At 39.6% G+C, this 16,856-nt stretch overlaps 1 long non-coding RNA gene across 1 annotated transcript; it reads left to right on the top strand.

Annotated features, from left to right (window-relative positions):
• The first annotated feature begins 245 nt into the window (after positions 1-245).
• LOC109175155 lies at positions 246-16,316 on the top strand. Its single transcript, XR_002053250.1, has 3 exons — positions 246-329; positions 13,796-13,800; positions 16,306-16,316. It is a non-coding gene; the product is annotated as an uncharacterized LOC109175155 (long non-coding RNA).
• Positions 16,317-16,856: the final 540 nt, after the last annotated feature.

Raw genomic sequence — 16,856 nt, 5'->3', positions numbered from 1 at the left:
GTCTGTGCTATTCTGGTGTATTATGTCGATCGTCCAGTGGCCATGAATTTCTGCCGGCGTTGTCAGAATGTGCCGTCGTTTGTCGTCTCTCTGTTGCTTGTTGAGAAAATTAATTTGTTAGTGTAATAGGAGAATTACACTGCCGTCCCAAAAAATTAATTATTTAATCTGTTAGTGTAAATGTGAAATAGGTGTCTACTCCTATATCTATTTGTATTGTAACCAGAACTGGAATGTGTAATGGGAATGTATATATATGGTTTTGTCAATGTTGCATTCTGAAGGTTTTATATGGATAGCTCAGGTTCAGGTAGTTACTATATATCTTTGTTTAAGAGCTGATTATATGTATATATACAATGTTGCAAAAAATGTTAGGCGCCCCCTAGGCGCCAAGGGGGCGCCCGCGCCTAGGGCGCCTAGGCGTCGATTTTTTATTTTGTTTTTATTTTTTTTATTTTTTTTAATTAAAAAAAATTTTAAAATTAAAAATTTTCAAAATTTAGTACTAAAACATAAGGTTTTCATAGTTATTTCTTAGAAACTATTTACAAAAGTGGTTGTAAGATTGTTTAAAAGATTGTTTAAATCATCTAAATAAATAAAAAAAACTAAAATTAAGAGCTAAAGAAGCATTTTTTGAGAAATTAGTGGACCAAACCGCCTTTGGCTGTTTGCGGTGTATAGATCTTGAAAAAATACGCGATTTGAAAAAAAAAATTGTCCAAATCGGGCAACCGAGTCAAAAGTTATGCCTTCCGAAACTTTTCCGACATTAAAAAAAAAAAAAAAAAAAAAAAAAAAAAAAAAAAGAAAAAAATTCGCCGAACTGCCAAACCGGCTGGCCGCTTAGGAGGCCGCCGAGACCATTCCTCGCGGTGGCCTCCTAGAGCCTAGCGCCTAGGCGCAATTTTTGCAACCCTATATATATATATATATATATATATATATATATATATATATATATATATATATATATATATATATATATATATTCCTCATGAATGCTTGAAATTGATTATGATTGCTACTGCAGATTGCACAACATAGTTTGTACGTTCTGCATGTATGTCCTTGCATGATTGATATTGATTTATAGGGAAACGTATAATTCTAATTCTCCATTTCTAATGTTAAATATTGTAGGATTTATCTCTTAGCCTCTCATATCATATTAGATCGTAGTTGTTATAGCATTTTTGTTTTTGAAAAACGTAGTTGTTATAGCTTGTTTAAGGAAATAACTAATAAAAAAGTGATTAGGTTCAAGTAAATTTGTAAATTTATAATCTTTACATATAGAATAGTTAAGTTGTTTTCTTGACTTCTTCCCAAGAGTCTTAATCATTTTTTTTTTTTAAATTAGGACTATGTTGCGGTTGGCGGGCATGATAAGAAAAGAAGAGTTTATAGGCTAATATGGTAGCATCATTTGTGGTCCAATTAATGCTAACACAATAGCTTTTCTATGCTTCAGTAAAGATTGGATCTCTTGAATGTGAGAGAGCTGGTACTTCATCATCACCCTCATCACAAGTGGATTAGACTTGATATTCATATTTTATGGATTATTGGATTATTATATTGTTGTTTAGACATGAATTTCATATTAAGTACACCATTAAATTTGTGAATTATAAAGCACTATTACTTTTATATTACAAATTATATTGTATTTTAGTTTTAATAGTGCTTTTGTTTATAAATATAATTGCATATTAACATTTTATATACTCACCTTTGAATTTTAACATAATAATAATAATTACTGAAATATTAAAAAATTAATAATTTAGAAGAATAGCAATGAAATGTGATTTTAGCAATAGAATATTCGTTGTCGTTGTGACCACGAAATTGGTGACGAGAAGATTATTGTCGCCCAAAATGTAATGAAATTGCGACAGTAATTAGTTTTATTACTTTATTACGACGAAATGTCGGAATGGAAAACAAATTTTGTGACAAAATATCTAGCGATGGAATTGCGACGACAGTTTGTTATGTTGTTTTGTTACAGCGGAATTTCGTGACGGAATACAAAATTTACAACGGAAAGGTTAGCGATGGAATCGCGATGACAATTATTTTCGTTGTTATATTTCACGACGATGTGCGACGGAATATGAGTTTCGCGACGGAATATTTTCTCACACGATGGCGACGGAAGGAAAGATTTCCGTTGCCAAAATCGCGACAGACTCACGACGGAATGATTTTCGTAGCCAACTTCACGACGGAAAATTCCGTTGCTGTTTTCTGTCGCCACCGCTTGTGACGGATTATTTCCGTCACGGAATGGAATACTACAAGCCTGGAGACTACGGAATGAATTCCGTCGCGAAAATGCAAAATTCTGTTGCAAAACGCGATTCGCGACGGAATTTCTCGTTTTCGCGACGGAAAAATTCTGTCGCAAATCGAGATTTTTCTTGTAGTGGTTTGATCGCAACCAAACAGTGGACCGCATCCCAAGAGAATGTCATCTGACCGCAGCCAGGAAAAAGGACGAACCGCAGCTCGTATAGAAACGTTTGATCGCAACCAAACGGTGGACCGCAGCCCAAGAGTATCAATCTGACCGCAGCCAGCTTCTGAACCGCAGCTCAGGATAACCAATCCGATCGCAACCGAATTGGGGTAACACACACATAACACATAGCAAGCACATGCAACCCACATTACACATTAGGAAGGGGGAGAAAACGTATAACAAAACCTATGCGTGATCCATCACTTACTAAGAATAGTCCTAAGGGGTTCATACTTCTTCCACCTAGGTCAACGGGATACCAATTCAACTAGCATGCAATATAATAGACTCATAAACCTACGAACGGTACCCGAAATATCAAACTAGACATAGGCACGATAAACGGAGTCCGTTGGGACACCACGGGGAACGGGGGAACATCAAACGGGGAAGCCGGGGTCCCGAAGGGGGATGATTTTCCAGCGGGTAGCCGGTGGGTGGGGGCCACCAGCCGGCTGCCCGCCGGTTTCACTGTTCCGGGCAGCGGGTCGCCGGCGGGCAGCTGCCCGCCCGCCGGCTGCCCGCTGCCGGAGACGTCTTCTCGGCCGTGGGTAGGTGGCGGGTCCCCTACCCCCCACTGACTCTTAACACACAATTACGCCCCGGAAACCATTGTGGAACCCGAAACCATGCTTAGACACTTTACAACGCAAGTAATAACAACACGTAGACAATTAACGGATCAAATACGAGAAACGAACGACACATAACCTATCATGCTTTTCTAATATAATCAACACCCAAACATGCGATTTCCCCACCCGATAATCCAAGAATAAGATCATACGATACAACCTAGGGTTCTAATCACTTTTATATCAACAAGAATACGGTTCGTCTTCTAATTGCAAGATTCGGTAAGAATAACACATAAACATCAAGAGCATCACACAATTATCAAGAACAACACATAATCATCAAGAACTCCATATAATTATCAAGAACACCATAATTATCAAGAATCTCCCAATATCAAGATTATCAAGATTCCTCATGGATTCATTATATCAATCATTAATAATAATCATCACCAATCATTAATACACAATAATATGGGGAAACCCTAAGGGGGAATCATAACTATGAAAATAGGTTTTGTTGAGACATGGGTTACCTCTTAGCCTTAATTAATTCCTTGGCTATGAAGGGTCTTTCTTTAAGCTTTCTTGCTTTCTTGATTTCTTCTAAGGGGATTCTTGGAGCACTTTCGGGTGGTGGAACGTTTATTGTGGTAGGGGGTTCTAGGTGCCTCTTAAGTCCCCTATTTATATATTTAGGAGTCCTGGTTAGGATCTAATATTATAGGCTTGCTAATTCTATTCCTTTTGGAACTAAGGATTGGGTTTAGGGATAAGGGCTCATAGTCCATAGTGGACCATATTAATTAATTAAAGGGAATCCTAATCGTATTCTGAATAGTAAAAGGCCTACTTCCTTTATTCCTAATAGATAACTAGGTCTAGGATTCTTAATTAGAATCTGAATAGTAAAGGGTTTACTTTCTTTATTCCTAATAGGCTTAGGACTCTAATTTAGGCAAGGGTCCACGGTTCATGGTGGACCTTTATTAATTAATTAAAGGAAACCTAACCGAATTAAATCATATTTAATTATTATTAACGGGATTAATTTAATAATTAATCCGGGATTGAAGGCCGTAACACGGGGTGTTACAGGCAACCCGCTGATGGGCGGTGTTTCACGGCCGTGGGTAGGTGGCGGGTCCCCTACCCCCCACCTACCCCCCACTGACTCTTTTCACACACTTTACGCCCCGGGAACCGTTGTAGAACCCGAAACCATGCTTAGACACTTTACAACGAAATTAACGACAACATGTAGACAATTAACGAATCAAATACAAGAAACGAACGGCACATAACCTATCATGCTTTTCTAAATATAATCAACACCCAAACATCCGATTTCCCCACCCGATAATCCAAGAATAAGATCATACGATACAACCTAGGGTTCTAATCACTTTTATATCAACAATAATACGGTTCGTCTTCTAATTGCAAGATTCGGTAAGAATAACACATAAGCATCAAGAACATCACACAATTATCAGGAACAACACATAATCATCAAGAACTCCATATAATTATCAAGGACACCATAATTATCAAGAATCTCCCAATATCAAGATCATCAAGATCCCCCATGCGATCATTACATCAATTACCAATAATAATCATCATAACTCGCCAATATACCATAATATGGGGAAACCCTAAGGGGGAATTATAACTATGAAAATAGGTTTTGTTGAGACATGGGTTACCTCTTAGCCTTAATTAATTCCTTGGCTATGAAGGGTCTTTCTTTAAGCTTTCTTGCTTTCTTGATTTCTTCTAAGGGAATTCTTGGAGCTCTTTTGGGATGGTGAGTCGTTTATTGTGGTGGGGGGTTCTAGGTGCCTCTTAAGTCCCCTATTTATATATTTAGGAGTCCTAATTAGGAACTAATATTATAGGCTTGCTAATTCTATTCCTTTTGGGACTAAGGATTGGGTTCCATGGTCCATAGTGGACCATATTAATTAATTAAAGAGAATCCTAATCATAATCTGAAGAGTAAAAGACCTACTTCCTTTATTCCTAATAGATAACTAGGTCTAGGATTCGTAATCAGAATCTGAATAGTAAAATGTTTACTTTCTTTATTCCTAATAGGCTTAAGGCTCTAATTTAGGCAAGGGCCCACGGTTCAGGGTGGGCCTTATTAATTAATTAAAGGGAAACCTAACCGAATTAAATCATATTTAATTATTATTAACGGGATTAATTAAATAATTAATCCGGGATTGAAGGCCGTAACACGGGGTGTTACACTCTCCCCCCCTTACGAGAAGCTTCGTCCCCGAAGCTTGGAAATCATTGCAGGGTTAACGAGTCAAGGGAAGAACCGTGGTCCTATAGATAAGGTATTCCACGGGGAAATTGTATACTTGCACGCCTATGTGTGCTGGGTTTTTTTTTGGGAACGATTAGGTTTACAGGGCTAAGAGAGTGGGTTTCAAACTTGAGGACACGGTGAAATCAGGAATTAGGATCAAGTTTTCGAGGTTGCAACTTAGGTTGTGAGGTTGCCACTTGTATGGAATCGTTAAAACATGGGATTGAGAATGGGGTCTGAAGGGTAGAAGGGTTTTGAAATAAGGAAGGGGCCGATTTTCCGAGGGAGGGAAAGGAATTCGGCTAGGATGGGTTAAGGTTTCTCGATCCCAAGTGAATAATCTGGTTAGATGCTTTGATCACGATGCGCCGACAAGCTGATGATCCTCCTTCCTTGGTGTTGGTGCTTGCTTGACTTTAAGATCCTTGTTAGACCTTGCTTCCTAGGCTAAGGTTTCATCCTTCTCTTCTTTCTTGAGGGAATTTCCTGTGGTGATTCAACACTTACTTCTTTAATGTGCCCAAGGTCTTGACCGAGTTGGGTCAACCAAGCCAATCTCTTAGGGCGCACTTCCCAAATTCTTCCCAAAGTCTCTTGGGAGTCGATGGACTTTGGGTTGAATTTCATCTCCTCTTTAGTGGATGAAATTCTTAGTAAGACTTCATGTCTTACCCGAGGTTCGGCATTGTTGTGCCCTGTTTGTGTTATTTTTAATGATGAAGGTGTCCTTGCGTGCCCTTTTTCTTTTAAAGCGCAGTCGGTTACCAAATCTCGTTGTGGGATGACTCGGCGACTTTACGAGTCACCTCATTTCCTTGTGGGTCCTTAATGACCCTTGTAGTCTTGGCGCGAATGTGTTCTTCACCCTTTTGCTTAGCACCATGGGCTACGTAGTTCTTGATTCCATACAACTTGTAAGGAGTCCTCTAATTTGCTCGAACGATGTCCATGGTTTGGAGGAGTCCCGGTCCCTCCTTAACATTTTGACTTTTAAGGTTTTCGTGGGTTCTTAGTATGAGTTCCCAACTCGCCTCCTTGGTTTGCGCAATCCTTTACGCCAACCATCCCTAGTCGGTTGTATCGTAGGATCCGATTTCAATTACTCGTGCAATGTAATTGATTGTGATTTCCCGATGGTGTCTCGTGCGTCAAGGTCTTTTACATAGGACACTATGTTTGGGTGGTCCATGGTTCCTTACCCAAGACTCACATTCCTCAATCGAGGCACGCAAGTGCGCCACAAATCAATAAAATGAGGGGTTAAGAAATCAGCACATTGTACCAGTGGGCGCGAGGTGGGCGGTCGTCCGCCTGCCAAGCTCCTGCCAAGGTCCCGCCAAGGACCCGTTGGGGACCCGTGGGAAAGTGACTAGGAATAGTCAATTCCTTCGGGAAAGGCCCCAAAAATGCACAGATTCATGTCCTGACAAGTCCCATGCCCTTGTACACAATAAAAGGGACTTGGATACATAGGATGACCCATCGTACAATGTTCATTGATCCTTAAGCACGAGTTCTAGAGGTAGATATACATACATATATATATCTATGTTTTCTTGTTCTGGGTTTAAAGGGGTGTAAGAAGTGCAAGGGCTAGGTTTCAAAGTCGAAGGGCGGATAGGGTCGATGTCTCAAGGTCGTAATACAGGAAGGAAGGTTGCCACCTTGTACGGGTTTGTCTATAATGAGGGATCAAGAGCGAGGTTTGGAGTGATAGGACGGATTCTTTAACGAAATGGTACTTGATTGGCAAGGGGAGGGAAAGGGGCTAAGGACTCTTGGCTTCGAGTGATTATGCCTGTTTGGGGCTTGGTTGTGGCGTGCAGTCGAACTGGTGATCCCTTTTCCTTGGCTTTGTTTGATTCTAAGATTTTCGTTTGATATTCTCTTCCCGTGTCGAAGTCCCCTTCGTCTCTATGGCTTCCAGGGGAATTCTCATGATGGTTTCCGTGCACGTTCCCCTCGGATGTCCAGAAGTCTGGACCCAGTCGGTTTAGTGGGTCAAACCCCTAGGTCTTGACTCCTAATCCTTGCCGAGGGTTCTTAAGGGTAAGGGGGGTTTCGGGTTAGTCTTTCTTGTTCTATTGGGTTTCATCCCTTCCTTGGTGGATGAAATTCTTAGCAAGGCTTTATGTCCTCCTTGAGGTTCGGCCTGTTGCACCTATTTGACGATGTTTTCTGTAGCGAGGGCCCCTGACACATTGAACGTGCATGGCGTTCTTCGGTGGCGTACGTACAGGCTATGGTTTCTAGTGAAGCCTTCACGGTTTTCGTGTAAGGGTGGGGTGATACGCATTCGTAACCTCCACCTACTTCGCCGATTCCTATCTAACAACTTATTTTAATATTGAATCAATGAATGTCGGTTCTTCACGCCCCTGGGCAGGGTAAGGGCCTTATGCTGCTCTACGGTTTTTAACAGGGTTTCCAAACGGAGTGGGGATATGAACTTAGACTAAGGGCAATAACAATTTAGGGTTTCCGAGGGTTTGGGTTAAGCGCAACAAAGGGTGAGCAAGGTCATGATGGTTGCAAATTTGCTCTTAAGGTAATTAAGGATTCGGGGTGGGAGTTTTCAACAAATAGGGGTATCAAGATGCTGGGGTTTCAGGGCGGATGATATTTTAAATTGGGGTGGTGGGGTCGCAAGGTGTCGCGATATACTTACCTTGCACCCAAGGATTTGACTAATGGTGTCGTTCCTTCGCTACTTTAATAGGTGTCCTAGTTCTCCTTCCTGTTTGTTGTAGCCGCAACCCGGGTTTGCCGAGATAAGGCAACTTGTCGGAAGGTGCAGGTCATTTGTCTGACTCGGGGGTTATCGTGGTTACCCTGGGTTGGTGCGTATTGCAGTCCGTCCCTTTTAGCAGTCCTGACTGTAACGCCTCTTCTTAATAGTCATCCAAATCTTCCTTTTATTTGGTCAGGGTCCTTGTCAAGTCTTTTGACGGGAGTTAGGACGAGGCGATTTATCGGGTAAGTGTACGTTACCCAGTTGTGGAAGTAAACTTATCTATTCGCACCCTTACCTGGTGTGGTAAGCGTAGGGGGAGGTTCCTTTAAGTTATAGAGGGATAAAGTGAGGGGAGGTTATGTGTAGGTTTTACAATCTCACTGCGCGTCCTAAGATTCCTGGATCCTACGTTCCTAAGTACCTAGAGTTCAAGCCTAGTGTCCTAAAGTCCGGTCTTAGGAGTCTTATCCTAAGGTCAAACTTAAGCTCTGATACCAACTGTAACACCCCTGATTTTCAAGACATTTAAAACTTATAAAATAAAGGTGAAATCCCATTAAATCCCAAAACATAATACAAGAGTATGGGGTGCTATGCCACACCTGAGCTAGAGAACTCAGGTGCACAGGCTAACTAACTAATATCCGTAATAATGTAAAGGCATAAGCATGGCACGCAGGCCGAAAAGGGAAAATATCTACTTCTACGTTCCAAGTTCTAGCGTGCTCCAGTGACTTATTCTTCTGTGCCTGAAAGCCAAATATATCTGTTCAGCGAGAGATGCTGGTAACCCACTCCAACGCGTTGAAATATAATACATATAGAGATATATATAGATATACGAAAACCATTTTGAGCATGAAGATATATCCTACGAACTGTAGCTTTAAAACCGGGAATGACTCGACAGGTAAGGCCAGACACAAGCAACAGTTATAACGAGCATATGCAGTTCACAACAGATAAGGCAGATAAGGCAAAGCATAAACAATGATCATAACCCAACGTAAACAATCCCCAATGTTAGGAATAAATTGTAATAGATTTTGATAAGCCATATTGTAATTCGTAGATCCCCAATTTTATTTTATTAGACTAGTCGAGTCTTAGACCAAGAAAGGGAAAAATAAATTCATTAGTTGAGGAAATGGATGAAGAAGATATCAAGCCAAAAATCAAGAATTTGTCAAGAGAAAATGGCAAACAGAAGAGGAAGATGTATGCGTATGAAATTTGAGAAAATCCCTCAAGAAATCCCGAAGAAGAAAGAACGTGACTTGAAGTTTGCATGAAGCTATCTTGAAGATCAAGCATCTATGGAAAGAAAGGAGTACACCAAGTGGAATAAGAAGATAACCAATAGGTTGTACGGATAAGATGGTAAAAGCTTGAAATATTATGTGCAAGGTCACAGGTTCAAATCCCACATCCCACATATTTTAAAGAAGCCAAGTTAAAATTCCATCTGATCCCACATATTTTAAAGAAGCCAAGTTAAAATTCCATCTGATCAAGTAAGAGGCGATGGTTTGGCCGAAGGGATACAATTTGCAAGTCAATGGGATGAGATTTCAAGGGATGCAATTTGCAAAGTCAAAGGGAATGAGATTTCCAAATTGACTAAGGGATGAAGTTTACAAGTAAAGGGATGCAGTTTCTCAAATTGGAACCCCGAAATTGAAATAGGGATGCAATTTCATCAGAAGAATTGATTTACAAGGCTTCAATTCAATTGGAGAAATAGATTGCAAGGGATGAGATTGCAATTCCAAATCAAGTAAGGGATGAGAATTCAATTGACAAATCTAGCAAGGGATAGAGATTTCATTTCCCAAAATAGAAAGGGAGATTTCCAAGTCAATTGAAGAGATGAAGTCTAGAAGCAGTCTACAGACCCAGACACGCGAAGTACAGAGGAAGATATTAGAAGAAGTTGCAGAAGCAAAAATACTAGTCTAACTAGTAAGGGATTATATTGGAGAATATATTTTGAAGATAAAAATCCCAAGAGGCGTGATCTACACCAGATGGAGATTCATGGGACGCCATTTTTGCTGAAACCTCAAGCTCAATTTGAAATATCTGACAAGATCTGCAACGTTATCTTATCTTCTGACAAAAGGCTATACAGCTAAGCAAAATTCGAAAATGAGACCGTTTCTTTCCAACGGACGGATTCTCATTACCAGCTATAAATAGATGAAGATTGAAGCTGAGGAAAGGAGAAACAAGAATACAAAGAGCAAAGAACAGAGCTAAACAGAGCATAAAAATTCAAAGAAAGCTTTCCATCTCAGAAGCTTAAATTGATATATCTTTTGTGAGATAAACACTCAGAGTGATACAGAGCTTAGAAAAGAAATATCCAAGAGTGTTGAAATCTTCATCAACTTCAAGAGATTCAGCGCATCAACGAAGATCATCTACAGAATCTCAAAGTTGGAAGCAAGGCAAAACTTGTTTTGGAGCAAAACAAGGGAAAGGAGGAAAGTAACACGGAGTTGTGAAATCCTGGATTGTCACACGGAGTTGTGAGATCCGAAGCAGCAGTGTCGGGAAGACATTGGGCGTGATTGGTGTGGGCTTGGTGATCAAAGCACCAGATCACGGAAGATACGTTTCTACCAGATCGTAGAAGACGGGGGGAAAGTAGCACGGAGTTGTGAAATCCTGGGAAAGTAACGCGGCGACGTGAAACCCGAAGCAGCAGTGTCGGAGGCACTGGGCGTGATTAGTGTGGGCTTGGTGATCAAAGCACTAGATCACGGAATTTCATTGTATCTTGGAACCAAGAAGTGGTGGATATAGTGAATTGGCTCTTGGAGAAAAGAGCAAGTGGAGTAGGAGGATTACATCACCTCGCGAACCACTATAAATTGCCTTGGGTTCTTTACTGCTTTCTTTACTTACTGCTCTTGCTTGCTTCTCACGTCAATAATCTTGACACGATCTACACACACACCGTATCGTTTATTTAATTCCGCTGTGCACCTGACTCTAACAATCTAGTTAAGAGTCTTGGTTTATCTCTGGCTTACCTTTTGTTATATTGTGCGAAAAAGTTTGAAAGTCTATTCACCCCCCCCCCCCCTCTAGACTTTCACCTTACCTCTTTTTGGACCAACAATTGGTATCAGAGCCGGTGCCTATCCGAGTCAGAATTTGTCTCTAATCGATACTAACAATAGGTATCAAGGCCTGTAGCCTATTTGAGTCAATTAGTATCAAGAGCAGGTTGCCTAATTGGGTCAACCTTGTTTCTGACTGCTAGGCAGATCCATCTTACCCAGTGTGTGTAAATTGGATTATTTGTCTCTCGTATCCACCGAGAAGATGAATAAAGATTTAGCTCAAAATCTATTATTCTCGCTTGATAAATTTGATGATTGGAAAGTTCGTATGCAGGTTCATCTATCTGCTTTACATGATGAAATGTGGGAAGTTATCTCCAACGGACCGATCGAAATATTGAAAGTGAATACGGCTTTTCTTCTATCACCGGATGCTCAACAATTCATACCAAAGCCAAAACCGGAATGGACGCCGGATGATAGAAAAAGGATCAATCTTGACAACATTGCCAAAGATATTCTGTTCAAAGCCATTGATGATACAATATTCCCAAAGGTTCGAAAATGTACAAGTGCAAAAGAAATTTGGGATACTCTCATCAAGATCGGAGAAGGAGATGAACAAGAAAAAGATAATAAGCTCACTATTGCTATGAAGAAGTTCGAGGACTTCAAAATGCTCTCGAACGAATCCATTGTTGATATGGAAGCTCGAATGATCAAAATCCTTGGAGAAATTAATGACCTTGGCAAAAATATTAACCAAAAGGAAATTAATCTCAAAGTTCTACGAGGCTTACCATCTACTTGGGATATGAAGGTTACGGCTATGCGAGATCACCGAGATCTAAGAATATTGTCAACCGACAAATTATTTAGTGATCTTAAAGCATATGAGTTCGAAATGAAGGCCAAAGATGATGAAGTTCATGAAATTCGAAATCCAGCTCTAATGGCCGAACAACCGTCAACCTCCAGGTCAGTAGATAATATTGATTTTATAACTGACGAACAATCTGCTCTTTTTGTGAAAAAGTTTAGAAGATTTATGCGAAGAGGAGACAACAAAAATTCTGCTCGTGGAAAATTCGTCTCTCGCACGACACAAGAAGAGAAAGTCGAAGAAAACAACAATTTATGCTACAATTGCCGCAAACCCGGACATTTCAAAATAAATTGTCCGTATCCGATTGTTAGCAAGTATCAAGGCATAAATGTTGAATCTACACCGAATAAATCCGAAAGCAAAGATCGAATGTTCAAGCGCGACAAAAGAAAAGCTCTCGTTAGCAATGAACCAAATGAAAATGATGAGTCGAATGGATTGTCATCAAGTGATGAAAGCTCAAGTTCGGAAGATGACACGACTCTAATATGCAAATCAATTGAGTTGAGTTCAAGTGAAGAGTGCTTTATGGCTCTTGGAGCAGAGGAAGAAGAGGTAACATCTAATTCTTTCAATTCTGTTAATTCCTCTTTTTCTCGTGAATCTATTGGCAGTCTAATGCGAGATTGTCAAGAGATTATGCTCACTCATCCTCAACTCAAGGAGCGCAATAAAATTCTAATTCTTGAAAAAGAAGAGATGAATAAAAAATTGCAAGATGCTTTACTTGAAGTGAGTAACTTGAAGAGTGAAAATATTCAACTTCAAGAAGAGTGTAAATCAAGAGAGGTTAGTGAACATAACCTTCGGGCTACCATCGCTACGTTTACTAACTCGTCCAAAATTATGGATAAAATGGTAAACATGCAAAAGCCATCAGGAGATAGAACCGGAATCGGTTATGACTCCACATGTTCTCAAACCCCTCAAAATCTGACTAATCTTACTACTCCTTTAACCAATAAAGTGCAAGTAGTAAAGTTTGTTAAAAGTCAGTATAGCACAATGAGACAAGGACTTGGCTATCATGAGAAAGCAAAGTTGAATGTTGATAGGCCGAAACAGTTCAATAACACGGTAAAACAACAAAAATTCTTCAAGCAAAGATATGCCAAAGAGTCAAGTGCAAAAAGAATTTTTAGAAAAGAGGGAAGCTTTTCTAGAAATAGAGATGGAAGATTTTATTCCACTCAAAAGGATTGGTTGTGTAAATCTTGTTTAAATGCTTCTTATAGACCAAAGCAACAATCCTCTTCCCAGGTGCCTAGATATAAAAATATTTTTCAAAACCCGACGCCAAAAATGTTTTCAAATGTTAATTATGATTATCGTGTTTCAAATGGTTACAAACCGCCTTATCTTAATTCAATAGGATCAAGGTGGGTTTGGTTACCAAAAATTACTAACAGCAAAGGACCCAAGCAAGTATGGATACCTAAAACCAACTAATCTTTTTTGTAGGATGTTTGGTACATCGACAGTGGTTGCTCACGCCACATGACTAGAAATAAATCTTGTCTAGTGAATTTCAAGAAAATCGATGGACCAAAAGTTATATTTGGAGGAAATCAAAATTATGGAACTACAAAAGGAGTTGGTACAATTGAAAGAAATGGTTTGAAGATCGAAGATGTTTCATTTGTTGAAGGCCTAAAATTCAATTTGTTGAGCACTAGTCAATTTTATGACAAAGGCTATCTTGTGGAATTTTCCAAAGATAAGTGCCTAATCAAAAATGAGCTCTCAAATGAAGTTGTGCTCACTGGAAAAAGGCGAAAGAATATGTATGTTGTAGATTGGAGCACAAGCAAAGATTCAGTATGCTTAATGGCCAGAAATTCGAATGAAGCAAATTGGGAATGGCACAAAAAGCTCAACCATTTAAACTTCAAGACCATCAATCAGCTTGCAAAGAAAAATCTAGTTGAAGGATTACCAAGTATCATCTTCAAGAAAGACCAAGTGTGTGATGCATGCCAACGCGGAAAGCAAATCAAATCATCATTCAAGTCTAAGATGCACGAATCAACATCAAGACCGCTAAGCTTGCTACACATGGACTTATTTGGACCGGTTGATCCAATAAGTGTAAGTGGTAAGAAATATACTCTTGTCGTTGTTGATGATTTTTCCAGGTACACTTGGACCGTGTTTCTCAAGAAGAAAAATGAAGTTGAACAAGTGTTGCCGAAGCTGTTGAAGCAACTACAAAATGAGAAAGAACTGCAAATATCAAAAATCCGAACCGATCGTGGAACCGAGTTCGTGAATGGAGTTATACAAGCTTTTTGCAATTCACATGGAATTTCTCATCAATTATCTGCCTCTAGAACACCACAACAAAACGTTGTTGCCGAAAGAAGAAACCGGACGCTTAAAGAAGCCGCACGAGTGATGATTAGTGCAGCCGGTCTCCCGAAAAGATATTGGGCGGAAGCTATCAACACTGCTTGCTATACGCAAAATCGAAGCATGATCCATAAGCAGTATAGCAAGACGCCATATGAGCTATATAAAGGGAGAAAACCAAATATTGGTTATTTTCATATTTTTGGATGCAAGTGTTTATTCATATTAATGATAAATTGCATCTAAAAGCTTTTGATGAGCGTGCAGATGAAGGAATTTTTCTAGGATATTCGACTACCAGCCAAGCATTCAGAGTGTTGAACAAAAGAACAATGGTGGTTGAAGAATCCATACACGTGGTATTTGATGAAAAATCACACGTCAATATTGATGCTCTGGACGAAAATGGCGAAAATATTGAGCAAAATGGTAACAAGTGTCATATTGATTTTTGTGATACTGATGATACGTGTGAAGAAAATATTTTGCAGGGAATGGATGAGTTGGAAATTAATTCTCTAGAAAATCCCATCTCTCATCCAGTAAGAAATGAAGTGCAGGATGCAATTGGTATTGAACTTGCAAATCAACCCAGGGATGCAACTGGCATTGAAATTGCAAATCAACCCAGGGATGAAGTTGAAGTGGAAATTGCAAATCAGCCCTTGGATGCAATTACTGGAGAAGTAGGAAATTTAGAGAATGAAGCAGAAATTCGAACCAGTGCTACCACTTCTCAGTCAGTAAATCCACCCAGTACCATGCACCCATTTGAACCAGACTTAAGATGGCTCAAAAATCACCCACCAGAATTAGTGATCGGAAATGTTCGAGATGGCGTGAAAACAAGATCATCTACCATGGAAGCATTGTTCACATGTTATCTATCACAGATTGAACCAAAAGGAGTGGACGAAGCTCTAAATGATCCAAGTTGGATTGACGCCATGCAAGAGGAACTCGATCAATTCAAAAGAAATGATGTTTGGGAACTTGTTCCAAGACCAATGAACCACAATGTTGTAGGAACTAAATGGGTCTTCCGGAACAAAGCAAACGAAGAAGGCGTGATTGTTAGGAATAAAGCAAAGCTCGTTGCAAAAGGATACTCTCAAGAAGAAGGAATAGATTTTGATGAAACCTTTGCACCGGTAGCCAGACTCGAAGCTATAAGGATTTTCCTAGCCTACGCCGCACACAAAGATTTCACTGTTTATCAAATGGACGTGAAAAGCGCATTCTTGAATGGTCTACTCGAAGAAGAAGTTTATGTCGAACAACCCCCAGGTTTTGAGGTAAAAGGCGAAGGTGATAAAGTCTACAAACTTAAAAAGGCATTGTATGGGTTGAAACAAGCACCTAGAGCTTGGTATGATACCTTGTCAATGTTCTTAATAAGCTGTGGATTCACCAAAGGCCTTGTTGACAAAACTCTATTTAGAATTCAAGATGGTGATCATATTTTATTAGTACAAATATATGTTGATGATATTATTTTTGGAAGCACTAACAATTCTTTGTGTGAGAAATTTTCGAAGCTTATGCAGAATAAATTCGAAATGAGCATGATGGGTGAATTGAATTATTTCTTGGCTTACAAGTCAAACAATTGAAGGAAGGAATATTCATCAATCAAGCAAAGTACACCCGTGACTTGATAAAGAAGTTTGGCCTTGATGGAAAATCATCGATCAAATTCCTATGAGTACATCAATAAGGCTAGACAAAGACGAAGATGGAAAAAATGTCAAACAAACGAAGTATAGAGGAATGATTGGTTCACTACTATACCTCACTGCAAGCAGGCCGGACATTTCTTATGCTGTGGGAGTATGTGCAAGATTCCAAGCAAATCCAAAAGAAAGCCACCTCACCGCAACAAAGAAAATCATAAGATACTCGAAGGGCACAATCAATGTTGGATTGTGGTATCCTAAAGGTACAGATTTTATGCTAACTGGTTTTTCAGATGCGGATTTTGCAGGTTGTAAAATAGACAGAAAAAGCACCTCCGGAACGTGTCAATTCTTGGGAGGAAGGCTTGTTTCTTGGTTTAGCAAAAAGCAAAATTCCATCGCAACAAGTACCGCCGAGGCTGAATACATTGCTGCAGGAAGTTGTTGTGCTCAAATTTTGTGGATGAAGCAACAATTGAAGGATTATGCAGTGAATTGCGACGATGTTAGCATATTTTGTGACAATACAAGTGCAATCGCTATCACCCACAATCTAGTGCTTCACTCAAGAACCAAACATATCGACATACGACATCATTTCATAAGGGATCATGTTGAAAGAAAGATCTAAAAATCGAGTATATCCCTACGGAGAACCAAGTTGCAGATATTCTCACAAAGCCTTTATGCGAAACAAGATTTTCTA

This window comes from Ipomoea nil, unplaced genomic scaffold, assembly GCF_001879475.1.
Source record: "Ipomoea nil cultivar Tokyo-kokei standard unplaced genomic scaffold, Asagao_1.1 scaffold0684, whole genome shotgun sequence".
Classification (NCBI taxonomy): Eukaryota; Viridiplantae; Streptophyta; class Magnoliopsida; order Solanales; family Convolvulaceae; genus Ipomoea; species Ipomoea nil.
Note: the sequence above shows the minus strand (reverse complement) of the source record. Positions and strands in the feature narration are given on the sequence as shown.